Source organism: Somniosus microcephalus, unplaced genomic scaffold (genome assembly GCF_052327205.1).
Source record: "Somniosus microcephalus isolate GS21.2 unplaced genomic scaffold, FLI_Smic_1.0 unresolved_chr1, whole genome shotgun sequence".
In the NCBI taxonomy this organism is placed as follows: Eukaryota; Metazoa; Chordata; class Chondrichthyes; order Squaliformes; family Somniosidae; genus Somniosus; species Somniosus microcephalus.
In genome coordinates, this window is record NW_028225179.1 from 19622874 (window position 1) to 19636306 (window position 13433).

General features: G+C 45.1%; 6 non-coding genes across 6 annotated transcripts; 4 read left to right on the plus strand and 2 right to left on the minus strand.

The window, feature by feature from the left end:
- Window positions 1–996: 996 nt before the first annotated feature.
- Window positions 997–1087, plus strand: trnar-ucg (transfer RNA arginine (anticodon UCG)). Its single transcript is given in 2 exon segments — window positions 997–1033; window positions 1052–1087. It is a non-coding gene; the product is annotated as a tRNA-Arg (tRNA).
- A 1524-nt stretch (window positions 1088–2611) lies between these two features.
- On the plus strand, window positions 2612–2702 carry trnar-ucg (transfer RNA arginine (anticodon UCG)). Its single transcript is given in 2 exon segments — window positions 2612–2648; window positions 2667–2702. It is a non-coding gene; the product is annotated as a tRNA-Arg (tRNA).
- Window positions 2703–5840: 3138 nt separating this feature from the next.
- Window positions 5841–5931, plus strand: trnar-ucg (transfer RNA arginine (anticodon UCG)). Its single transcript is given in 2 exon segments — window positions 5841–5877; window positions 5896–5931. It is a non-coding gene; the product is annotated as a tRNA-Arg (tRNA).
- Window positions 5932–7184: 1253 nt separating this feature from the next.
- Window positions 7185–7274, minus strand: trnap-agg (transfer RNA proline (anticodon AGG)). Its single transcript is given in 2 exon segments — window positions 7185–7220; window positions 7239–7274. It is a non-coding gene; the product is annotated as a tRNA-Pro (tRNA).
- Window positions 7275–10684: 3410 nt separating this feature from the next.
- Window positions 10685–10775, plus strand: trnar-ucg (transfer RNA arginine (anticodon UCG)). The gene is given in 2 exon segments: window positions 10685–10721; window positions 10740–10775. It is a non-coding gene; the product is annotated as a tRNA-Arg (tRNA).
- Window positions 10776–12029: 1254 nt separating this feature from the next.
- trnap-agg (transfer RNA proline (anticodon AGG)) lies at window positions 12030–12119 on the minus strand. The gene is given in 2 exon segments: window positions 12030–12065; window positions 12084–12119. It is a non-coding gene; the product is annotated as a tRNA-Pro (tRNA).
- Window positions 12120–13433: the final 1314 nt, after the last annotated feature.

The window sequence follows — 13433 nt, forward strand, 5'->3', positions numbered from 1 at the left end:
TTCTGCTGAGATTGTCACCGAATGAAAGATTAGCGGGACCAGAGGCAAATGTTTAGGGAGCAGAAACATAAATTTCTCCTTCAGGAGGCAATGTAATTGCAAAAATATTGATCAACCTTAATGAAGAGATTTTCCGTTGTAGTGTCTTTGGATGAGAGCTAAATAATGGGCGAGAAATCCTCGTTCTTTTCGGCAAACTCTCATGGGATCGGAGGGCCCGGTTTAACGTCTTACCAGCAAGACGGGGGCACCAACAGTGCAGCACTACCTCAGTCCTGCTCTGGAGTGTCAGCCTGGATTATGTGCTCAAATCTCTGGAGTGCTGCTTGACTTGGCTGCAGCTGAGCCACGGCTGACACCTCCACTCAGGTCATTTGGCTGGAGAGAAATGACGGAGATAAATGGAAAAATTATAATGGAATAAACCTTCAATTTGTCGTCCAACAGAAGAGCGGGCATTGTAATCGGCCGCCTATTATAGAAACAGTCCGATTTATGTTGCCATCGCTTTCTTAAGCATTGAAAATCAGGCCTGTCTTTAATGGAATGGCTCGTGGTCAGTTGTTAATCACTCTGGGTCTGTTTAAACCGGGAGTGCTTGCAGTCCCGGATCATTCTGTGACTGTTTAAATGGCAGAGCTCACAGTCCCGGATCATTCCGTTTTTTTTAAAGCAGAGCGATTTCAGCTTTCATGACTGAGGTGTTGAGTTTAACTAAATGTGACTGGGCTCGTCCTGGATTTGAACCCGGGACCTCTCGCATTTTAAGCCACAGAAATTCCCTAAGCGAGAATCATACCCCTAGACCAACGAGCCGCCGATGTTATGTTTCAAGTTGCATTGCGATTCCCTGCGCTGGTGCAAACCCAGCTCGCAGAAGTCCTGTTCATTCAGATAAAATATGTTTATCTTTTCCTCAATCCGCTTCTTTTTGCGAGCATTTTAATTGAATCTGCTCACAATTCTCCCCATAAAAAAAGGTACAGCCGCATCAGTGGCCGCGTGGCCTAATGGATAAGGCGTCTGACTTCGGTTGCGAGGTTTTTCAGTTATCAGACGATTGCAGGTTCGAGTCCTGCCGCGGTCGTTCAATTAACTGGGCGACACTTTTTCTGTTCTGAATCTGGCTTCAAACCAACCATTTTTGACAGTCCCTCAACTGAAGCAGCGGAAGGCCTTTTGCTTACATTAAGCTGATTGTACATTTTCAACATTGTAGATCTGTGTGCATGGGCAGGATAAGCGGTGAAGTGGACTTTCTTTCAGGGTATTTCTGCTTCGATGAATTAACCAGGAAATGGAATGGCTGAGAGCAGTGCATGGTTGAGACGAGGTGGCCGAGAGGTTGAGGCGATGGACTGTTCATCGAGAATGCGGATCCCATCCTCGTCGTTATTACGTTTGATACTGCTACCCTTTCCGAGCTTTTAACTGAAACTTGCCTAAAATAATCTTTCAAATGCAATTTCGTCAGAATCGCCCTGGTGCTCCTGGTCTGTGTCCCATGCATTACTCATATCTTGTTAAAATTAAAAGAGACCACTGCAATTCTTCAACATCTTGAATGAATGTGGAGCAGTGATCGTGATTCGGAGATTGTCGAACTGCTCCTTTCTTCTGCTGAGATTGTCACCGAATGAAAGAGTAGCGGGACTAGAGGCAAATGTTTAGGGAGCAGAAACATAAATTTCTCCTTCAGGAGGCAATGTAATTGCAAAAATATTGATCAACCTTAATGAAGAGATTTTCCGTTGTAGTGTCTTTGGGTGAGAGCTAAATAATGGGCGAGAAATCCTTGTTCTTTTCGGCATACTCTCATGGGATCGGAGGGCCCGGTTTAACGTCTTACCAGCAAGACGGGGGCACCAACAGTGCAGCACTACCTCAGTAATGCACTGGAGTGTCAGCCTGGATTATGTGCTCAAATCTCTGGAGTGCTGCTTGACTTGGCTGCAGCTGAGCCACGGCTGACACTTACACTCAGGTCATTTGGCTGGAGAGAAATGACGGAGATAAATGGAAAAATTAAAATGGAGAAAAGCTTCAATTTGTCGTCCAACAGAAGAGCGGGCATTGTAATCGGCCGCCTATTATAGAAACAGTCCGATTTATTTTGCCATCGCTTTCTTAAGCATTGAAAATCAGGCCTGTTTTTAATGAATGGCTCGTGGTCAGTTGTTAATCACTCTGGGTCTGTTTAAACCGGGAGTGCTTACAGTCCCGGATCATTCTGTGTCTGTTTAAAATGGCAGAGCTCACAGTCCCGGATCATTCCGTTTTTTTTAAAGTAGAGCGATTTCAGCTTTCATGACTGAGGTGTTGAGTTTAACTAAATGTGACTGGGCTCGTCCAGAATTTGAAACCAGGACCTCTCGCATTTTAAGCCACAGAAATTCCCTAAGCGAGAATCATACCCCTAGACCAACGAGCCGCCGATGTTATGTTTCAAGTTGCATTGCGATTCCCTGCGCTGGTGCAAACCCAGCTCGCAGAAGTCCTGTTCATTCAGTTAAAATATGTTTATCTTTTCCTCAATCCGCTTCTTTTTGCGAGCATTTTAATTGAATCTGCTCACAATTCTCCCCTTAAAAAAAGGTACAGCCGCATCAGTGGCCGCGTGGCCTAATGGATAAGGCGTCTGACTTCGGTTGCGAGGTTTTTCAGTTATCAGACGATTGCAGGTTCGAGTCCTGCCGCGGTCGTTCAATTAACTGGGCGACACTTTTTCTGTTCTGAATCTGGCTTCAAACCAACCATTTTTGACAGTCCCTCAACTGAAGCAGCGGAAGGCCTTTTGCTTACATTAAGCTGATTGAACATTTTCAACATTGTAGATCTGTGTGCATGGGCAGGATAAGCGGTGAAGTGGACTTTCTTTCAGGGTATTTCTGCTTAGATGCAAAAACCAGGAAATGGAATGGCTGAGAGCAGTGCATGGTTGAGACGAGGTGGCCGAGAGGTTGAGGCGATGGACTGTTCATCGAGAATGCGGATCCCATCCTCGTCGTTATTACGTTTGATACTGGTACCCTTTCCGAGCTTTTAACTGAAACTTGCCTAAAATAAACTTTCAAATGCAATTTCGTCAGAATCGCCCTGGTGCTCCTGGTCTGTCCCCATGCATTACTCATATCTTGTTAAAATTAAAAGAGACCACTGCAATTCTTCAACATCTTGAATGAATGTGGAACAGTGATCGTGATTCGGAGATTGTCGAACTGCTCCTTTCTTCTGCTGAGATTGTCACCGAATGAAAGTGTAGCGGGACCAGAGGCAAATGTTTAGGGAGCAGAAACATAAATTTCTCCTTCAGGAGGCAATGTAATTTCAAACATATTGATCAACTTTAATGAAGAGATTTTCTTTTGTAGTGTCTTTGGATGAGAGCTAAATAATGGGCGAGAAATCCTCGTTCTTTTCGGCATACTCACATGGGATCGGAGGGCCCGGTTTAACGTCTTACCAGCAAGACGGGGGCACCAACAGTGCAGCACTACCTCAGTACTGCACTGGAGTGTCAGCCTGGATTATGTGCTCAAATCTCTGGAGTGCTGCTTGACTTGGCTGCAGCTGAGCCACGGCTGACACCTACACGCAGGTCATTTGGCTGGAGAGAAAAGACGGACATAAATGGAAAAATTATAATGGAATAAACCTTCAATTTGTCGTCCAACAGAAGAGCGGGCATTGTAATCGGCCGCCTGTTATAGAAACAGTCCGATTTATGTTGCCATCGCTTTCTTAAGCATTGAAAATCAGGCCTGTCTTTAATGGAATGGCTCGTGGTCAGTTGTTAATCACTCTGGGTCTGTTTAAACCGGGAGTGCTTGCAGTCCCGGATCATTCTGTGACTGTTTAAATGGCAGAGCTCACAGTCCCGGATCAGTCCGTTTTTTTTAAAACGGAGCGATTTCAGCTTTCATGACTGAGGTGTTGAGTTTAACTAAATGTGACTGGGCTCGTCCTGGATTTGAACCCGGGACCTCTCGCATTTTAAGCCACAGAAATTCCCTAAGCGAGAATCATACCCCTAGACCAACGAGCCGCCGATGTTATGTTTCAAGTTGCATTGCGATTCCCTGCGCTGGTGCAAACCCAGCTCGCAGAAGTCCTGTTCATTCAGATAAAATATGTTTATCTTTTCCTCAATCCGCTTCTTTTTGCGAGCATTTTAATTGAATCTGCTCACAATTCTCCCCATAAAAAAAGGTATAGCCGCATCAGTGGCCGCGTGGCCTAATGGATAAGGCGTCTGACTTCGGTTGCGAGGTTTTTCAGTTATCAGACGATTGCAGGTTCGAGTCCTACCGCGGTCGTTCAATTAACTGGGCGACACTTTTTCTGTTCTGAATCTGGCTTCAAACCAACCATTTTTGACAGTCCCTCAACTGAAGCAGCGGAAGGCCTTTTGCTTACATTAAGCTGATTGTACATTTTCAACATTGTAGATCTGTGTGCATGGGCAGGATAAGCGGTGAAGTGGACTTTCTTTCAGGGTATTTCTGCTTCGATGAATTAACCAGGAAATGGAATGGCTGAGAGCAGTGCATGGTTGAGACGAGGTGGCCGAGAGGTTGAGGCGATGGACTGTTCATCGAGAATGCGGATCCCATCCTCGTCGTTATTACGTTTGATACTGCTACCCTTTCCGAGCTTTTAACTGAAACTTGCCTAAAATAATCTTTCAAATGCAATTTCGTCAGAATCGCCCTGGTGCTCCTGGTCTGTGTCCCATGCATTACTCATATCTTGTTAAAATTAAAAGAGACCACTGCAATTCTTCAACATCTTGAATGAATGTGGAGCAGTGATCGTGATTCGGAGATTGTCGAACTGCTCCTTTCTTCTGCTGAGATTGTCACCGAATGAAAGAGTAGCGGGACTAGAGGCAAATGTTTAGGGAGCAGAAACATAAATTTCTCCTTCAGGAGGCAATGTAATTGCAAAAATATTGATCAACCTTAATGAAGAGATTTTCCGTTGTAGTGTCTTTGGGTGAGAGCTAAATAATGGGCGAGAAATCCTTGTTCTTTTCGGCATACTCTCATGGGATCGGAGGGCCCGGTTTAACGTCTTACCAGCAAGACGGGGGCACCAACAGTGCAGCACTACCTCAGTAATGCACTGGAGTGTCAGCCTGGATTATGTGCTCAAATCTCTGGAGTGCTGCTTGACTTGGCTGCAGCTGAGCCACGGCTGACACTTACACTCAGGTCATTTGGCTGGAGAGAAATGACGGAGATAAATGGAAAAATTATAATGGAGAAAAGCTTCAATTTGTCGTCCAACAGAAGAGCGGGCATTGTAATCGGCCGCCTATTATAGAAACAGTCCGATTTATGTTGCCATCGCTTTCTTAAGCATTGAAAATCAGGCCTGTTTTTAATGAATGGCTCGTGGTCAGTTGTTAATCACTCTGGGTCTGTTTAAACCGGGAGTGCTTACAGTCCCGGATCATTCTGTGTCTGTTTAAAATGGCAGAGCTCACAGTCCCGGATCATTCCGTTTTTTTTAAAGTAGAGCGATTTCAGCTTTCATGACTGAGGTGTTGAGTTTAACTAAATGTGACTGGGCTCGTCCAGAATTTGAAACCAGGACCTCTCGCATTTTAAGCCACAGAAATTCCCTAAGCGAGAATCATACCCCTAGACCAACGAGCCGCCGATGTTATGTTTCAAGTTGCATTGCGATTCCCTGCGCTGGTGCAAACCCAGCTCGCAGAAGTCCTGTTCATTCAGTTAAAATATGTTTATCTTTTCCTCAATCCGCTTCTTTTTGCGAGCATTTTAATTGAATCTGCTCACAATTCTCCCCATAAAAAAAGGTACAGCCGCATCAGTGGCCGCGTGGCCTAATGGATAAGGCGTCTGACTTCGGTTGCGAGGTTTTTCAGTTATCAGACGATTGCAGGTTCGAGTCCTGCCGCGGTCGTTCAATTAACCTGGCGACACTTTTTCTGTTCTGAATCTGGCTTCAAACCAACCATTTTTGACAGTCCCTCAACTGAAGCAGCGGAAGGCCTTTTGCTTACATTAAGCTGATTGTACATTTTCAACATTGTAGATCTGTGTGCATGGGCAGGATAAGCGGTGAAGTGGACTTTCTTTCAGGGTATTTCTGCTTAGATGCAAAAACCAGGAAATGGAATGGCTGAGAGCAGTGCATGGTTGAGACGAGGTGGCCGAGAGGTTGAGGCGATGGACTGTTCATCGAGAATGCGGATCCCATCCTCGTCGTTATTACGTTTGATACTGGTACCCTTTCCGAGCTTTTAACTGAAACTTGCCTAAAATAAACTTTCAAATGCAATTTCGTCAGAATCGCCCTGGTGCTCCTGGTCTGTCCCCATGCATTACTCATATCTTGTTAAAATTAAAAGAGACCACTGCAATTCTTCAACATCTTGAATGAATGTGGAACAGTGATCGTGATTCGGAGATTGTCGAACTGCTCCTTTCTTCTGCTGAGATTGTCACCGAATGAAAGTGTAGCGGGACCAGAGGCAAATGTTTAGGGAGCAGAAACATAAATTTCTCCTTCAGGAGGCAATGTAATTTCAAACATATTGATCAACTTTAATGAAGAGATTTTCTTTTGTAGTGTCTTTGGATGAGAGCTAAATAATGGGCGAGAAATCCTCGTTCTTTTCGGCATACTCACATGGGATCGGAGGGCCCGGTTTAACGTCTTACCAGCAAGACGGGGGCACCAACAGTGCAGCACTACCTCAGTAATGCACTGGAGTGTCAGCCTGGATTATGTGCTCAAATCTCTGGAGTGCTGCTTGACTTGGCTGCAGCTGAGCAACGGCTGACACTTACACTCAGGTCATTTGGCTGGAGAGAAATGACGGAGATAAATGGAAAAATTATAATGGAGTAAACATTCAATTTGTCGTCCAACAGAAGAGCGGGCATTGTAATCGGCCGCCTATTATAGAAACAGTCCGATATATGTTGCCATCGCTTTCTTAAGCATTGAAAATCAGGCCTGTCTTTAATGGAATGGCTCGTGGTCAGTTGTTAATCACTCTGGGTCTGTTTAAACCGGGAGTGCTTGCAGTCCCGGATCATTCTGTGTCTGTTTCAATGGCAGAGCTCACAGTCCCGGATCATTCCGTTTTTTTTAAAGCAGAGCGATTTCAGCTTTCATAACTGAGGTGTTGAGTTTAACTAAATGTGACTGGGCTCGTCCGGGATTTGAACCCGGGACCTCTCGCATTTTAAGCCACAGAAATTCCCTAAGCGAGAATCATACCCCTAGACCAACGAGCCGCCGATGTTATGTTTCAAGTTGCATTGCGATTCCCCGCGCTGGTGCAAACCCAGCTCGCAGAAGTCCTGTTCATTCAGTTAAAATATGTTTATTTTTTCCTCAATCCGCTTCTTTTTGCGAGCATTTTAATTGAATCTGCTCACAATTCTCCCCATAAAAAGAAATACAGCCGCATCAGTGGCCGCGTGGCCTAATAGATAAGGCGTCTGACTTCGGTTGCGAGGTTTTTCAGTTATCAGACGATTGCAGGTTCGAGTCCTGCCGCGGTCGTTCAATTAACTGGGCGACACTTTTCCTGTTCTGAATCTGGCTTCAAACCAACCATTTTTGACAGTCCCTCAACTGAAGCAGCGGAAGGCCTTTTGCTTACATTAAGCTGATTGAACATTTTCAACATTGTAGATCTGTGTGCATGGGCAGGATAAGCGGTGAAGTGGACTTTCTTTCAGGGTATTTCTGCTTAGATGCAAAAACCAGGAAATGGAATGGCTGAGAGCAGTGCATGGTTGAGACGAGGTGGCCGAGAGGTTGAGGCGATGGACTGTTCATCGAGAATGCGGATCCCATCCTCGTCGTTATTACGTTTGATACTGGTACCCTTTCCGAGCTTTTAACTGAAACTTGCCTAAAATAAACTTTCAAATGCAATTTCGTCAGAATCGCCCTGGTGCTCCTGGTCTGTGTCCCATGCATTACTCATATCTTGTTAAAATTAAAAGAGACCACTGCAATTCTTCAACATCTTGAATGAATGTGGAGCAGTGATCGTGATTCGGAGATTGTCGAACTGCTCCTTTCTTCTGCTGAGATTGTCACCGAATGAAAGAGTAGCGGGACCAGAGGCAAATGTTTAGGGAGCAGAAACATAAATTTCTCCTTCAGGAGGCAATGTAATTGCAAAAATATTGATCAACCTTAATGAAGAGATTTTCCGTTGTAGTGTCTTTGGATGAGAGCTAAATAATGGGCGAGAAATCCTCGTTCTTTTCGGCAAACTCTCATGGGATCGGAGGGCCCGGTTTAACGTCTTACCAGCAAGACGGGGGCACCAACAGTGCAGCACTACCTCAGTACTGCACTGGAGTGTCAGCCTGGATTATGTGCTCAAATCTCTGGAGTGCTGCTTGACTTGGCTGCAGCTGAGCCACGGCTGACACCTACACGCAGGTCATTTGGCTGGAGAGAAAAGACGGACATAAATGGAAAAATTATAATGGAATAAACCTTCAATTTGTCGTCCAACAGAAGAGCGGGCATTGTAATCGGCCGCCTGTTATAGAAACAGTCCGATTTATGTTGCCATCGCTTTCTTAAGCATTGAAAATCAGGCCTGTCTTTAATGGAATGGCTCGTGGTCAGTTGTTAATCACTCTGGGTCTGTTTAAACCGGGAGTGCTTGCAGTCCCGGATCATTCTGTGACTGTTTAAATGGCAGAGCTCACAGTCCCGGATCAGTCCGTTTTTTTTAAAGCGGAGCGATTTCAGCTTTCATGACTGAGGTGTTGAGTTTAACTAAATGTGACTGGGCTCGTCCTGGATTTGAACCCGGGACCTCTCGCATTTTAAGCCACAGAAATTCCCTAAGCGAGAATCATACCCCTAGACCAACGAGCCGCCGATGTTATGTTTCAAGTTGCATTGCGATTCCCTGCGCTGGTGCAAACCCAGCTCGCAGAAGTCCTGTTCATTCAGATAAAATATGTTTATCTTTTCCTCAATCCGCTTCTTTTTGCGAGCATTTTAATTGAATCTGCTCACAATTCTCCCCATAAAAAAAGGTATAGCCGCATCAGTGGCCGCGTGGCCTAATGGATAAGGCGTCTGACTTCGGTTGCGAGGTTTTTCAGTTATCAGACGATTGCAGGTTCGAGTCCTACCGCGGTCGTTCAATTAACTGGGCGACACTTTTTCTGTTCTGAATCTGGCTTCAAACCAACCATTTTTGACAGTCCCTCAACTGAAGCAGCGGAAGGCCTTTTGCTTACATTAAGCTGATTGTACATTTTCAACATTGTAGATCTGTGTGCATGGGCAGGATAAGCGGTGAAGTGGACTTTCTTTCAGGGTATTTCTGCTTCGATGAATTAACCAGGAAATGGAATGGCTGAGAGCAGTGCATGGTTGAGACGAGGTGGCCGAGAGGTTGAGGCGATGGACTGTTCATCGAGAATGCGGATCCCATCCTCGTCGTTATTACGTTTGATACTGCTACCCTTTCCGAGCTTTTAACTGAAACTTGCCTAAAATAATCTTTCAAATGCAATTTCGTCAGAATCGCCCTGGTGCTCCTGGTCTGTGTCCCATGCATTACTCATATCTTGTTAAAATTAAAAGAGACCACTGCAATTCTTCAACATCTTGAATGAATGTGGAGCAGTGATCGTGATTCGGAGATTGTCGAACTGCTCCTTTCTTCTGCTGAGATTGTCACCGAATGAAAGAGTAGCGGGACTAGAGGCAAATGTTTAGGGAGCAGAAACATAAATTTCTCCTTCAGGAGGCAATGTAATTGCAAAAATATTGATCAACCTTAATGAAGAGATTTTCCGTTGTAGTGTCTTTGGGTGAGAGCTAAATAATGGGCGAGAAATCCTTGTTCTTTTCGGCATACTCTCATGGGATCGGAGGGCCCGGTTTAACGTCTTACCAGCAAGACGGGGGCACCAACAGTGCAGCACTACCTCAGTAATGCACTGGAGTGTCAGCCTGGATTATGTGCTCAAATCTCTGGAGTGCTGCTTGACTTGGCTGCAGCTGAGCCACGGCTGACACTTACACTCAGGTCATTTGGCTGGAGAGAAATGACGGAGATAAATGGAAAAATTATAATGGAGAAAAGCTTCAATTTGTCGTCCAACAGAAGAGCGGGCATTGTAATCGGCCGCCTATTATAGAAACAGTCCGATTTATGTTGCCATCGCTTTCTTAAGCATTGAAAATCAGGCCTGTTTTTAATGAATGGCTCGTGGTCAGTTGTTAATCACTCTGGGTCTGTTTAAACCGGGAGTGCTTACAGTCCCGGATCATTCTGTGTCTGTTTAAAATGGCAGAGCTCACAGTCCCGGATCATTCCGTTTTTTTTAAAGTAGAGCGATTTCAGCTTTCATGACTGAGGTGTTGAGTTTAACTAAATGTGACTGGGCTCGTCCAGAATTTGAAACCAGGACCTCTCGCATTTTAAGCCACAGAAATTCCCTAAGCGAGAATCATACCCCTAGACCAACGAGCCGCCGATGTTATGTTTCAAGTTGCATTGCGATTCCCTGCGCTGGTGCAAACCCAGCTCGCAGAAGTCCTGTTCATTCAGTTAAAATATGTTTATCTTTTCCTCAATCCGCTTCTTTTTGCGAGCATTTTAATTGAATCTGCTCACAATTCTCCCCATAAAAAAAGGTACAGCCGCATCAGTGGCCGCGTGGCCTAATGGATAAGGCGTCTGACTTCGGTTGCGAGGTTTTTCAGTTATCAGACGATTGCAGGTTCGAGTCCTGCCGCGGTCGTTCAATTAACCTGGCGACACTTTTTCTGTTCTGAATCTGGCTTCAAACCAACCATTTTTGACAGTCCCTCAACTGAAGCAGCGGAAGGCCTTTTGCTTACATTAAGCTGATTGTACATTTTCAACATTGTAGATCTGTGTGCATGGGCAGGATAAGCGGTGAAGTGGACTTTCTTTCAGGGTATTTCTGCTTAGATGCAAAAACCAGGAAATGGAATGGCTGAGAGCAGTGCATGGTTGAGACGAGGTGGCCGAGAGGTTGAGGCGATGGACTGTTCATCGAGAATGCGGATCCCATCCTCGTCGTTATTACGTTTGATACTGCTACCCTTTCCGAGCTTTTAACTGAAACTTGCCTAAAATAATCTTTCAAATGCAATTTCGTCAGAATCGCCCTGGTGCTCCTGGTCTGTGTCCCATGCATTACTCATATCTTGTTAAAATTAAAAGAGACCACTGCAATTCTTCAACATCTTGAATGAATGTGGAGCAGTGATCGTGATTCGGAGATTGTCGAACTGCTCCTTTCTTCTGCTGAGATTGTCACCGAATGAAAGTGTAGCGGGACCAGAGGCAAATGTTTAGGGAGCAGAAACATAAATTTCTCCTTCAGGAGGCAATGTAATTTCAAACATATTGATCAACTTTAATGAAGAGATTTTCTTTTGTAGTGTCTTTGGATGAGAGCTAAATAATGGGCGAGAAATCCTCGTTCTTTTCGGCATACTCACATGGGATCGGAGGGCCCGGTTTAACGTCTTACCAGCAAGACGGGGGCACCAACAGTGCAGCACTACCTCAGTAATGCACTGGAGTGTCAGCCTGGATTATGTGCTCAAATCTCTGGAGTGCTGCTTGACTTGGCTGCAGCTGAGCAACGGCTGACACTTACACTCAGGTCATTTGGCTGGAGAGAAATGACGGAGATAAATGGAAAAATTATAATGGAGTAAACATTCAATTTGTCGTCCAACAGAAGAGCGGGCATTGTAATCGGCCGCCTATTATAGAAACAGTCCGATATATGTTGCCATCGCTTTCTTAAGCATTGAAAATCAGGCCTGTCTTTAATGGAATGGCTCGTGGTCAGTTGTTAATCACTCTGGGTCTGTTTAAACCGGGAGTGCTTGCAGTCCCGGATCATTCTGTGTCTGTTTCAATGGCAGAGCTCACAGTCCCGGATCATTCCGTTTTTTTTAAAGCAGAGCGATTTCAGCTTTCATAACTGAGGTGTTGAGTTTAACTAAATGTGACTGGGCTCGTCCGGGATTTGAACCCGGGACCTCTCGCATTTTAAGCCACAGAAATTCCCTAAGCGAGAATCATACCCCTAGACCAACGAGCCGCCGATGTTATGTTTCAAGTTGCATTGCGATTCCCCGCGCTGGTGCAAACCCAGCTCGCAGAAGTCCTGTTCATTCAGTTAAAATATGTTTATTTTTTCCTCAATCCGCTTCTTTTTGCGAGCATTTTAATTGAATCTGCTCACAATTCTCCCCATAAAAAGAAATACAGCCGCATCAGTGGCCGCGTGGCCTAATAGATAAGGCGTCTGACTTCGGTTGCGAGGTTTTTCAGTTATCAGACGATTGCAGGTTCGAGTCCTGCCGCGGTCGTTCAATTAACTGGGCGACACTTTTCCTGTTCTGAATCTGGCTTCAAACCAACCATTTTTGACAGTCCCTCAACTGAAGCAGCGGAAGGCCTTTTGCTTACATTAAGCTGATTGAACATTTTCAACATTGTAGATCTGTGTGCATGGGCAGGATAAGCGGTGAAGTGGACTTTCTTTCAGGGTATTTCTGCTTAGATGCAAAAACCAGGAAATGGAATGGCTGAGAGCAGTGCATGGTTGAGACGAGGTGGCCGAGAGGTTGAGGCGATGGACTGTTCATCGAGAATGCGGATCCCATCCTCGTCGTTATTACGTTTGATACTGGTACCCTTTCCGAGCTTTTAACTGAAACTTGCCTAAAATAAACTTTCAAATGCAATTTCGTCAGAATCGCCCTGGTGCTCCTGGTCTGTGTCCCATGCATTACTCATATCTTGTTAAAATTAAAAGAGACCACTGCAATTCTTCAACATCTTGAATGAATGTGGAGCAGTGATCGTGATTCGGAGATTGTCGAACTGCTCCTTTCTTCTGCTGAGATTGTCACCGAATGAAAGAGTAGCGGGACCAGAGGCAAATGTTTAGGGAGCAGAAACATAAATTTCTCCTTCAGGAGGCAATGTAATTGCAAAAATATTGATCAACCTTAATGAAGAGATTTTCCGTTGTAGTGTCTTTGGATGAGAGCTAAATAATGGGCGAGAAATCCTCGTTCTTTTCGGCAAACTCTCATGGGATCGGAGGGCCCGGTTTAACGTCTTACCAGCAAGACGGGGGCACCAACAGTGCAGCACTACCTCAGTACTGCACTGGAGTGTCAGCCTGGATTATGTGCTCAAATCTCTGGAGTGCTGCTTGACTTGGCTGCAGCTGAGCCACGGCTGACACCTACACGCAGGTCATTTGGCTGGAGAGAAAAGACGGACATAAATGGAAAAATTATAATGGAATAAACCTTCAATTTGTCGTCCAACAGAAGAGCGGGCATTGTAATCGGCCGCCTGTTATAGAAACAGTCCGATTTATGTTGCCATCGCTTTCTTA